Source organism: Pipra filicauda, unplaced genomic scaffold, assembly GCF_003945595.2.
Source record: "Pipra filicauda isolate LSUMZ 115617 unplaced genomic scaffold, ASM394559v2 scaffold98_size3848907_pilon, whole genome shotgun sequence".
Classification (NCBI taxonomy): Eukaryota; Metazoa; Chordata; class Aves; order Passeriformes; family Pipridae; genus Pipra; species Pipra filicauda.
The window spans coordinates 822,098-833,168 of NW_024105186.1; the positions used below are offsets into that span (position 1 = coordinate 822,098).

General features: G+C 49.4%; 1 protein-coding gene and 1 long non-coding RNA gene across 2 annotated transcripts in view; one reads left to right on the plus strand and one right to left on the minus strand.

Annotated features, from left to right (window-relative positions):
- The window catches only part of LOC113987753 (LIM domain containing preferred translocation partner in lipoma), a 322,953-nt gene extending 313,818 nt beyond the window's left edge, over window positions 1–9,135 (minus strand). The window contains exon 1 of the mRNA XM_039378007.1: window positions 8,998–9,135. The gene's annotated coding sequence lies outside the window, so the exon portion shown is untranslated. The remainder of the gene's footprint in view (window positions 1–8,997) is intronic.
- LOC113987755 lies at window positions 8,939–9,674 on the plus strand. The gene is made up of 2 exons (XR_003540649.2): window positions 8,939–9,173; window positions 9,481–9,674. It is a non-coding gene; the product is annotated as an uncharacterized LOC113987755 (long non-coding RNA).
- The last annotated feature ends 1,397 nt before the right edge of the window (window positions 9,675–11,071 follow it).

The window sequence follows — 11,071 nt, forward strand, 5'->3', positions numbered from 1 at the left end:
CAACAGCCCAGCAAGCGGCCTAGAGAGGGTAGGGGCTACCAGCACAGATGATTATTGTAACACCCAAGAGCACGTACCCTCTCTATGCCATCCCAGGGCAGAGTACAGCAAGGCAATCACCCAGCAGTGCAAAGGTGAGGTGATGCCAACCCATCTGCCCTGCATCCTCAGAGACATTTGATACCTACCTGTAGAAACAGTGCCCACAACACACTGCATGTAGGTTGTGTGTGCAATGAGGGCATGGGAGCCAACTTCATCCCGAGTGACTTAAAAATGAACAACCCATACAGGAATCCTTGTATGTAGTAAGGAAACGAGCTCTGCTCTAGTAGTTCCTTCTCTCATGCTACGATGTAGTCCTCAAAAATTTCTTTTCCTAAACTAACTTCCCCAGCCTCCACACACCCCAAGTTCACAGCTCTCCCACGCAACAGAGCAAAACTCACCGTGCCAAGCCATGGAAGGAGGCGTGCAGGCACTCTGTGAGCTGCCATCCTGTCACCCAGACACTTTGAGTACCTGGGTGGGCAGAGTGCCTTAGAAAGACATGCTCATTTATATTGTTTTAAGTTCACCTCCTGCTCTGGCCTCAATCCCAAACCTCAGATGCAGAGGAAGACACTCAAAGAGGCATTACATTCCAAGTACCCCACACTCATTCCTGCAGCAACACAGAGGTCCAAAGCATCACTGCTAACTTCCAAAATATGCTTCTAACCCACAGTTCATCACTTAATGCCACTGTTAAAAGCTTGCAAATGTCTGCACCACTTACATTATGATCTGCTGCACTGTATGAGGTTGACTCTTCATTGCAGCAAGGCTATGGTCACACTACATGCTACAGCAGAAAATAAGTCAGACATCTCCTTAGGTAACTTTAACCCTTCTGCTCTTCAGTTGTTCCCCACCTGTCTGCCTTGAGGGCAAATCAGGATTTGGGTACAGGACAGTGCTAAAACACTTGCTTATCTTCAGGCACACAAGTAGCTGCAGAGTTCAACTGGATTACTCATACACTTGAATTTCAAACTTACTGTGCAGAAGATTCACCAAGACCTTAAATGGCAAAGATGCAATGCCGTGTTTTCCAAGCTCAGCTCTGTGCATCCCAAAGAACTCAAAAAAGAAATGGATTCTCTGAGAAAGCACCAAAGTGGAACTGTTCTAGAAAAGGCATAATTCTCATTCTCCCAAAAAAGAGCCTGCAGGATCAGAAGTGATAGAGAAGGACCACAGCTTTAAGAGAAGCTTAAACTACCCTAAAAAATGTCAGTCATACTGTACCAGGGAAACAAGCCACTGAGGAAGTGTTGAGTAGATGATGTGAAGTCTCCATTACTTCTACTCCTTGAAATATGTTTTTATACATAAATACCACCTGGACCTTAGCCATCTTTGTGGCTCATTTTTGGACCTGCTCACCACCACATTTCAGCTTCAACAGCATTAAGCTGATCTAGCCTCCAAATGCCAGAGGCAAAGACCAGCTTTCACACTAATCAAGGCATTTCAATACCCATGCAAGATAAGTACAGCTCTTGCCCCTTAGTAAAGGATAATGATTATAACACATAAGAGGTAGGTACAAGTGGAAAAGATGGAGGAGATGGACTGTAAAGATAGGCATCACTGCAGTGAACAGTTCAGACTAATCTCCAGAGTTGAGCACTAAGGATGCTAACTTCAGTCTGTAATTACAAACAATTCTTTCCAACAATCTCTCTGCTTTATTATCAGTTATGACTGCAAACTTAAGAGAACAACCCTGATCTAAATGGGTTTTTTTCTCCATGATTGCAGTGTTAGGGGTGACGTGCGACAACTAGTTTCACTCCTCTCCAAATCTCTGTGTCCCATCAGTAAATTAGTAATAATTTTCCTTCACCTTGGGAAGGCACTACAAAAATCACTCCTGCAACTTGCAAAGTACTCCAATGAAAGATCAAAGAGCACTCGAGAAAAATACAAAGGAAATTAATAATTCTGCATTCCATCTCGAGTTCGAATAGTATGTGGTAAATAAGGCTTGGGGCCACACAGTGCACAAAAAGAAAAGCAACTGAATAGCTGCTCATTAAGTATCACCTTCCACTCTGGACACAAAGAGTAGGTGCTCTGGCAATCAATTGTCTATATCATAATACCTGCTTGCAGGTGAGGCTGAAATTAAGGTTTCATCAACCACCTTCATTCTGGCATTTCATAGCTCTGGAGCACTTGGACTTTGCAACTTTAACACCATTCTTTTAACAAAGTTCAGTGCATGCAATGAACTACAGCTCTGCCGTGTGGCTGCCACAACCACTATCCATTTTTCTAGGGAAATCCAGATTAAAGACTTGTCTTGCCCACAGTAATGGCTTGAGGTATCTCTCAAGATTTGCCCAAACCCATGCAAGGCAAATCAAGTCTCTACCTCAAACAATGAGATGTGTTAAATCCAAGCCAGCTGATGTCCTTCAGCGCTGAGCTTGAACAGGAAAGTCACTGACACCCAGGCGAGTGAGGCACTGATGATGCAGCAGCTGGAGCTACAACCACTTATCAGCTGCTAATTCAATCACTCTCACAACCCAGCCTCTGCTGCCTGCACTGTCTGGGAGACTCCTTGCTTTCATACAAGCTTGCCTCACTAAGTGGAGTAATTCAAATCTGTTAAAGGGAGGTAATAAACTACTGAAACAGAGAACTCCTTAGGGTAAGTGCACACAGCGCATTGAAGATGAACATGCACATTACCAAGATAGAAACCACCTCAGCTGGGGTACAATGAACACAGCAACTGCAGCAGAACCACCTGTAAGTCACCTGTAACAACATCCCAACATTTCTCTTTCAAAACGCAAACCTCACCAACCTGAGTTCCATGCAGCTCTTTCCATCACTGAAAGAACCCTACAGGAGATATCTTAAATTTGATCTGTTGTGTTTAAGAAAGGTTTGGAGCTGGACCACTTCTAACCCACCACGCAGTGCAACACTACCCACCCCATCGGGCTCCACAAACCCTTCTTCAAGGCCTGTGGCACGATCTGTCAGCCTCCTCCACCCCACCTGCCTTTGCCCAGCTGTCTGGACTGGTCCCACAATAAAGGAGTTGGGTCCTCGCTCCTCAGCAGCATTTCAGCCCCCAGCCACAAGGCAATGCACAGGCTCTCCAGCTGAGGAGAGATCATGAGCAGGGGGAGAAGAGACAACTACAGCTCCCCACAATGAGATCAACTGTCCAAAAAAAAAAAAAAAAAGGGTAGTCAGGGGGTGAGTTACAAATTGATGCATAAACAAGGCCTGACTGTGCAATTCAGAGCTAACAGGACAGTTTACTAAATGTTAATTAAATCCTTAGCGCCTGTTACTCCAGTAGTGGAGATCAACTTATTTTTAAATTAAATAAGCAATAAATGTTTAGATGAACTTCTATTAAATTTCATCCAGTGAATGAAGTATGTGGTGCTTTTAATAGACATTAAACAGCACAGTTATGGCAAGTTAGTAGATACTTTATTACCTAAAGATAATGGCCATATTTAATCTCGACTAACTATTCCACTGGCTGCACAATCATCCAGGACTTGGCGGAAGTTTGCCTGCCTTGTGGCATCACTGAGCAGAGGGAGCACTGGGAGGAAGGCAGCCCAGTGCTGAATAGCACCTACTTAGAGGATGCTTATGTGCATAAACCCACTTAGGCACAAAACAGGATCTCTCCCAGACAGATCTGGAAACCCCAAGGAGGGCTGATGGACTATCGCCCAGAAACAAAGCTGGCATAAGCCAGAGACCCTCAAGCATCCCAACTCCCCACAAACCAAACTAAGTAATTTATGGGTTTGCTGAGGAATCATTGTATTATGGGGTTCCCTTATGGCATCAAGGGTAACAGAAAACATCCTAACAGCCTGCGACACTCAAAAGCTTATAACTTTGTCTAAGAAAAGTTTATCAGCAGCCCGCAACTCCAATGATGTTTGTTTTCCTTCCCTGAGCATATTGTGATAGTTCGAGAGTGCTTCTGACTCACACGTGTGTCACTGTCACCCACAGATCCCAACAACAGATACTGACAGTCTAAAATGACAGAGACTTGCTGACAGCGACTTAAAAATTACCATTTACATGCCAGCTCTTGCAGTTGCTCAGAACCTGATCAAAACCAGCTTTTGGAGATTAAATTCAGAATCTCCACTGAGTTGTCTCTACCAATAACCTTAATTGCAACGATTAAGTGTGGGTAGTGGCTTTTGGGTTTTTGCACGTTTGGACTGGAAACATCACCAGCCCTACCTGGCCAGCCATGCCCAGAAGCAGAATGAATGAAAAGAGCCAACCCTACACTCCGCTAAACTTCACTTCGGAGGCAGGCACAAGCTCTCAAAAGCTTTTACATTTTGTGGGGATTTTTTCTGGTCTGTGGTTTTCGGTTTGATTTGCTGTTTTCTTTTCTCTGTTTGTTTCTATTTTACAAAACAAAGAGCTCTCTAAATCAAAAAGAGGAAAACACAGAGCTCTTCAAACTTTACTGATGCTCTCCTCCAGCATCCCAATGCACACATGGAAGCCAATAACAAGACCTTCCCTCCAATCCTTCCTCTGGAACCCTTGTTTGTAATTTCGAGCTCTGTATTTTCCTACCTATAACCCACGCTCTTTAAAGGTACTGTTCCTTGTGAATCTGTCCATCAGAGAACCCACATCCTTCGGTAAGTTATGGTTTCCATCTCCTTTGTTCCTGCCCACTTTGTTCTGGCTGCAGTTCCAGTAAGCTCTCTAGCTTTTAGCAGAATTACCCTGCTACGAGAGAGTGAGCAAAGGGAGATGATGAAGCTAGCGGGGTGAAAAGGCAGAGGACCGAAAGCAGACAGGAGCGTCACTGTCTCACTCTGATGTGCACAGAGCAAACACAGACGCTGAATCCCAGGCTTCTGGTGGGTCACATGGACTTGGCATTCATATTGCTTCCCTGAAAGCTTCTCCTCATCAAAAAAGAAAAAAATGTACCTAAAAAGTACAGACGTACCTAAAGAATCATAGAATATCCTGAGTTGGAAGGGACTCACAAGGACCATCGAGTCCTGCTCTTGGCCATTGTATATCTCTTCATCATCCGGAAGCCACCCTTAAAACCCCTCCATGCATGGCATAGGGACTTCCCTCCACCTGAATGGATCACCAGGGCTGCCACAGACCACACCAGTGCCTGGACAACCAGCCAAAGGTGAAACCCAGCATGGTCTGGTGCCAGCCAGAGCAGAGGGTACAAGTGTTGCTCAGAGTCATACCAGAGACAGAAGAGTTATTTTATTAGGAGGAAGGAAGAGCTCTGTGGGTCAGGCTTTCAGAGACCTGACAAGCAACAAAATACCACTGAGGATGTATTGTTCACACAACCGTGATGGGCAAAGGAATAGAGAAACCACTGTAGGCACCCTGAGGGTATATGTTTCCACAGACACACAGAAACTGTCTTCTTGGAACGATTTGTCATCCACCCAAGCTACTGCTTTTCTCTAGCTACAGTCAGCAAGAGATGTTTCATGGAAACCTACACAAAACATTCTCTTCTTTCCAAATAGATGTTTATGATACAATGGGCACCACCATTAGCTGGTATAATTCTGAATGTACCTGACATTCATACAACCGTCCAATCTCCTATCCAGACTTGGCTAAATTCTTGTTCTCAGCAACATCCTGCATGATAAATGCCACCATTTAGTTACACTGAAAAGCACTTAATTTTCTTAGCCACTTTCACCTTGGTTTGCATTTGTACAAAGAAACAGGCACCCCTTTTCCACAGCACTGTTTCTGTGACACCTTTTTAACATGTGTCCTCTTAATAGGAGCAGTTCCATACTGCTGGTCAAAATCTCTCAGTTTTCCAGCTCCCCACTGTTCTTATTATCCCTCTCCAAAACTGCATACACAAAGTTTCACTGATCACAAGGGCATTACTTAAGTTTTACAGTCAGACCTTATACAGGTAGGACACAAGCAGTGATTTTAACAAGGCAACAGCCAGGCTTCAAAACTGAGCAGTGTCTCCACTCTGACCATGAACCCCTACACTGTAATTCTTACTATGAGTTATAATTAAAAATACATACTGATGATCGTATCATATGATACATGTAAAAGCACTCCAGCTCCACTGATACAGCAGCCAACACTACTAGGTGCCTTGCAAAACTCACTAGTCCAGTTCTGGAGCTTCACCCCTGAATATCCTAGAGAAACAAGTGCTTTGGCAAGGGATACACAACTGAATCTGCCATTACATTATTTGAAAGCTTGAATTACACTGCACCAGTTCCTCATTCTGCCCATTACCTTGCTAATACTGCACAGCTAAAGGTGTTACTCAGAGCAATGCAACTTTGAAATCCAATGTGCTCTGCAAATTTCCATGAGACAAGGCAGGTAAACTAACCATGATTGCCAGGATACGGGACCGGAAATTCTTTCTGGCCTGCCAGTCTAAAGCCAGGCTTTGGCCAGTTTGTCCTGGTCTGAAGACAGCACATGACAGACAAGATCATTCAATACTTTTATCCCCTAAAGCTGGATAACTGCTCCATGAAACAGGAACAAGGGACAAGACTCAAAGAGTGGGAACTCACACCAAGACAGGCATGCTCACCAGCATCCTGCCCTGACATGCAGACTGATCTCCAAACATGCTCCAAAGGTGAAAAACTCACCTCTGTGCAACAGGAATCAGAGCTTCTCACCCAGTTCTGTACCAGCGTCTCTGCCCAGCCAGTTCCAACCACACCAGGTGAGCAGGGCTTGCAAGACAGAGACATCTACACCAGGAGAAAGGCAGTACCTCTCACCAACCCAGGCACCACAGGACTGTACAGCTGCAATTCATAGCAGCTTGGGGCCGTACCTACAGACGCTTCAATAAGACACAGTTATAGCTTCATTTTCCTGGACACATCCTCCATTTCCACGCAAGAGTTTAGCCAGGTAGCTCAATGGCCACCACCCACACGATCATCTGCGGCCCATCCCGCAGGGAAAAACCCTCCAACAAAGGCTAAACAACTGAACAGGGGAATAACAGAGCTATTAAATTCAGGAGCAATAGGAAGTGAGGTGGGCAGGGGGAGACAGAGAAGGCCAACAGAGAGAAGTTTTCAACAGTAAATCTTTATCCACAGATGTACTTATTTCCCAAGGGAAATCCCAGAGTATTATTTAGCCTTGTGTGGGCCAGTCCTGGTGCAGCAAGGGTGGGGATAATTAGAAAGTCCCTCACATCCCCAATCTGTGCTAGTGCACAGCAGGCTTGGCTACACACAGGACAGGGGCCAACATTTTTCAGCATGAACACAGCCACATTATTAACATAGAGATGAAACGCTGTGTCCTGTTCCCGAGCTCTGCATGTTCCCATACCTTCCTAATACCCCATATACGCAACTACTTGGTGAGCCAGCATCTGCTGTATCACCCCGCTTCAGGGATTTCCCACTCTCTCAGATCTTGCCCCAGAAATCACTCCTGGAATGAATGAGCACAAACTCTATAGGCAAATGAGTACACAGAAGCAAAGGAATCCTCAAATCTAGAGTATTTCCACAGACTTGACACTTCCATGTGAGATCTTGCATTTTGCATTGGGTCAAAACCACTTTGTGCAGAGGGCCAAAGGTGTTGTGGATGTGCAGGAACACATATCAGCACATTGGTAAACTTTCGTGAACCAATTGCCTAGCAAAACAGAAAGAAAACAAACGGGAAACTAACCAAACAACCGCACAACTGGCCCAAAAAGCCAACTCCTACACGTGTAGAAAAAAAGAAACAAACAAAAAATTAACAAAACAAAGCGGGAGGCTCCAACTCTCGTTTGTTTCACCAGCAGGGCCAAGCTACACCTCGAGGTACAGTAGCCAGAGCAATTACGGCAGGAGTTTCTCCATCAACGCCTCCTCGGATGCGCTGCCTGCTTCCCAAGCACAGCCCCGGGGCGCGGGGAGTGCTCCTGAACAATGTCAGAGCCAAGGTTAGCCTCTTCAGAATGGGAGGGCAAGAAAAGGGGAAAGAAAAAAAAACCTACATATATTTAAGAAAAAAAAAAAAAGCCCTGCGTGACGTCAGGGTCTGGGAAACTTTTCCGTCCTCACCTGGCGGGCGAGGCTGGGCCTCCCCCGGCGTATAAAAAGCCGCCGAGGCTTTATTCAACTTGTTACTTACGACGAGCCCCGGCCGCGGGCTGGCGGGGGCTCGGGGCGGGGCGGTGGCCCCTGCTCGGGCCAGGTGCACCTGCGGCACCGAGCCCGCCCGCCCGGGGGGACCCCGGCCCGCCCGCCGGCACCGAGGGGGAGCCGTGCGGAGGGGCCGCCCGAGCACCGGGGAGTTGCCCCTGCCCCATGCCCGGCGCTGCCCCCGCCCCGCGGCCGAGCTCGCCCCGCACCGGGCCGGCCCCCTCCGGCGGCCGCGGCGCCCCGGGCGGAGGGAGGAGCCAGGGCGGCCCCCCCGGGCGGCCGAGCAGCGCTCCCCGCCCCGGCCGGGGGCTCCAGCTGTGGCACAGCTGCCTCGGCGGGCGGAGGGGGGGGGGAAGGGGGGGAGGAAGGGGGCAAGTTATTATCTGCAACAATACCTCGGGGGAGGAGGCAGCGGAGGCGAGCGCGGCGGCGGCGGCGGGAGGAGGCGGCGGGGGGGGCGGGCCGGGGGCGGCACCGGGACCGCCCCCCCGGGACCGCCCCGCGCCGCCCGCCCCCGGCCGCGCCGCCGGCCCCTTCCTTCCGCCCGCCCGCCGGCCCCTTCCGTGCCCCGCGCCGCTGCCCCGCCGCGTCCCCCGGGCGGCCCCTCCCGCGCTCCCGCCCGGGTACCCCCATCCCGTGCCCGCCGCTGCCCCCCGGGCAGCCCCTCCCGCGCCCCGCCCCGCCGCATCCCTCCCTCCGCTCCTCCGGCCCCTCCGCATCCCCCGCTCCTGCATCTCTCATGCCGCGCCGCCCCCCCCCCGCCCCCAGCCCTTACCTCCCCCCGGGTGCAGGGAAGGGGGGCCCGGCGGCCCCGAGCTCGGCGGCACGGCCCCGAAACTAAAAGCGAAAGCGGCGGGCGCTGCTTCCCGCTCCGCCGGGCTGCCGCGCTCTGCCCGCGGCTGACGTCAAGGGCCCAAATTCCTGTCTTTCCCTGCAGGCAGATTTGTCCATGTAAGGGCTGGGGCCGGGGCCGGGGCCGGGGCGGCCGCACGGCGGGAGGGGGCTGCGCTGCGCCGCGGCGGAGGGAGGGCGGGGGGCAGCGGCTCCCGGTACCTGGCAGGGGAGAAAACGGGGCTGGAGGCGGCTCCGACCCTGCGAGCATCACCTTCCTGCCCTGCATCCCGGGGCCGGGGGAGCGTTAGGCCCAGAAACGCACCCTGTGCCTTGCAGGATCCAACTTTCCACAGGGAAGTTTTGTTCAGGGCTCCTGTGATTTTTTGGGTGCTTTCCAACTAACTTTCTCTCTGTTCTTCCACAGCTGGGGCGAAGGACAAGGGGAGGGGAGGTAAAAGGTGCTGGGAGTTCCAAAGGAGCTGCCTGCTCAGAGATTCAGAACAAAACCTGTCGAGAATATTAAGGAGAGGGGGAAGGGAAACTATTTTCTGATTGCTTTCTGTTTGATTGTTTTGTGGCTATTTCTAAGGACTGCAATTAAAATAATTGGGATTTTTAGTGTGATTGTTTTTATAATGGAATGTTACCTTTTAAGTTGCTGTTCAGTATCTGCATCTGCCCTGAAGAGAAGGGGAAGACAGAAGGGTTACATTGTGTTCAGGCTGTGAAGGGGAGCACTGCCAAGCCTTACTCATTTGGAAAGAGATTTCTGGATGAGTTTTTAGGCACTTTAAATGTATTTCATTTTTACAATAAAGGGCTCTGCTGTTTGCTTTCAGAAGATGTTTACAATCTTATCCCATTACCAGCTTTAATGTCCACAGACAGTCCTTGACAGCCCCAGGAGGGCAAGTCTACACGTAAGGACCCAAAAAGGACAATAAGTGCTTAAAAGACTTAAGAAGCTGGAGTAGAGAATTGTGATTCAGCCTCTCTTCACCTTCCCTGGCTGCCAAAGTCAGTGTGCTTCCAGATCAGAGACCCCAGGAGATACCACCGTGCCCTGACAAGCACCCCTTCCCTGGCAGGCCCCACAGAAGGGGAAGCACGGTATATCCCAAATTGACTCCTCAGTGCACACCCCCTGTCTGCAGTTGATTTGGTGCCCTGTGGTGGCCCCCATGTACCAGGGGTGCTAAACTCCCCCCAGGAACAGAGAGGGCTGCCAGGGCCAGATGCTGTCTTAGAAGCACTGCAGCCAAATCTGCATGAGCCTGTCAGTCATGGTCACAGGCGTTTTCTAAGCATTATGACTATGACTAGAAATACCCAAGCCTTTTCCCAGCCACCTACCCTGTGTTTAAACCCTGCTGAGATCCAAAACCAAAGCTGAACAGTGCATGAGTCACCAGGGCCTCATGCTGTAGTTGTACCTAGAGTGCCAGCAGTGCTCTGTGAACATGGCCTGTTGTGAAAGACACGGGCACAGCTGCTTTCTAGAGCACCAGTGGATGAGACTGTAGAACCAGCTCAAGCTGAGCAACCAAAGCCTTTGCCCAAGGCCCTGTAAATCTGAGTTCAGCTCCCTCCCTCCAGAATGTACAGTTCACCTATCTCCTTCCAACTGAGCGCTTTGACCGCTGGGCTGCAAGGTCATGCTCCTGGATTGCCCTCCAAGGACAACTCATGATGGGGTTTTCTGCCACCAGGAGCAGGTGGTCATCACCAGGGACTGCCTGGCACTCATGTCTGTCAACCTCAGCATGGTGAGGCTCTCAATAGAGCCCAGATTTGTAATGCTCCTGAGAAGCAGATACACACAGGAACTATTGCCTGGATTTTTTTTCTCTGTTTGAGCTTTCTTGCAGATCTGCAACAGCCCTAGTGTTGTGTCAATTGGTATCTAGGGGAAGCATCTGAACACTAAAAAAAAACGTTTGGCCTAAGATGAGAGACAAGTGTTCTCCATTTAGTATTTCAGAGAAAACCAGTGGTCAAATATTTTCCTTGTCCCA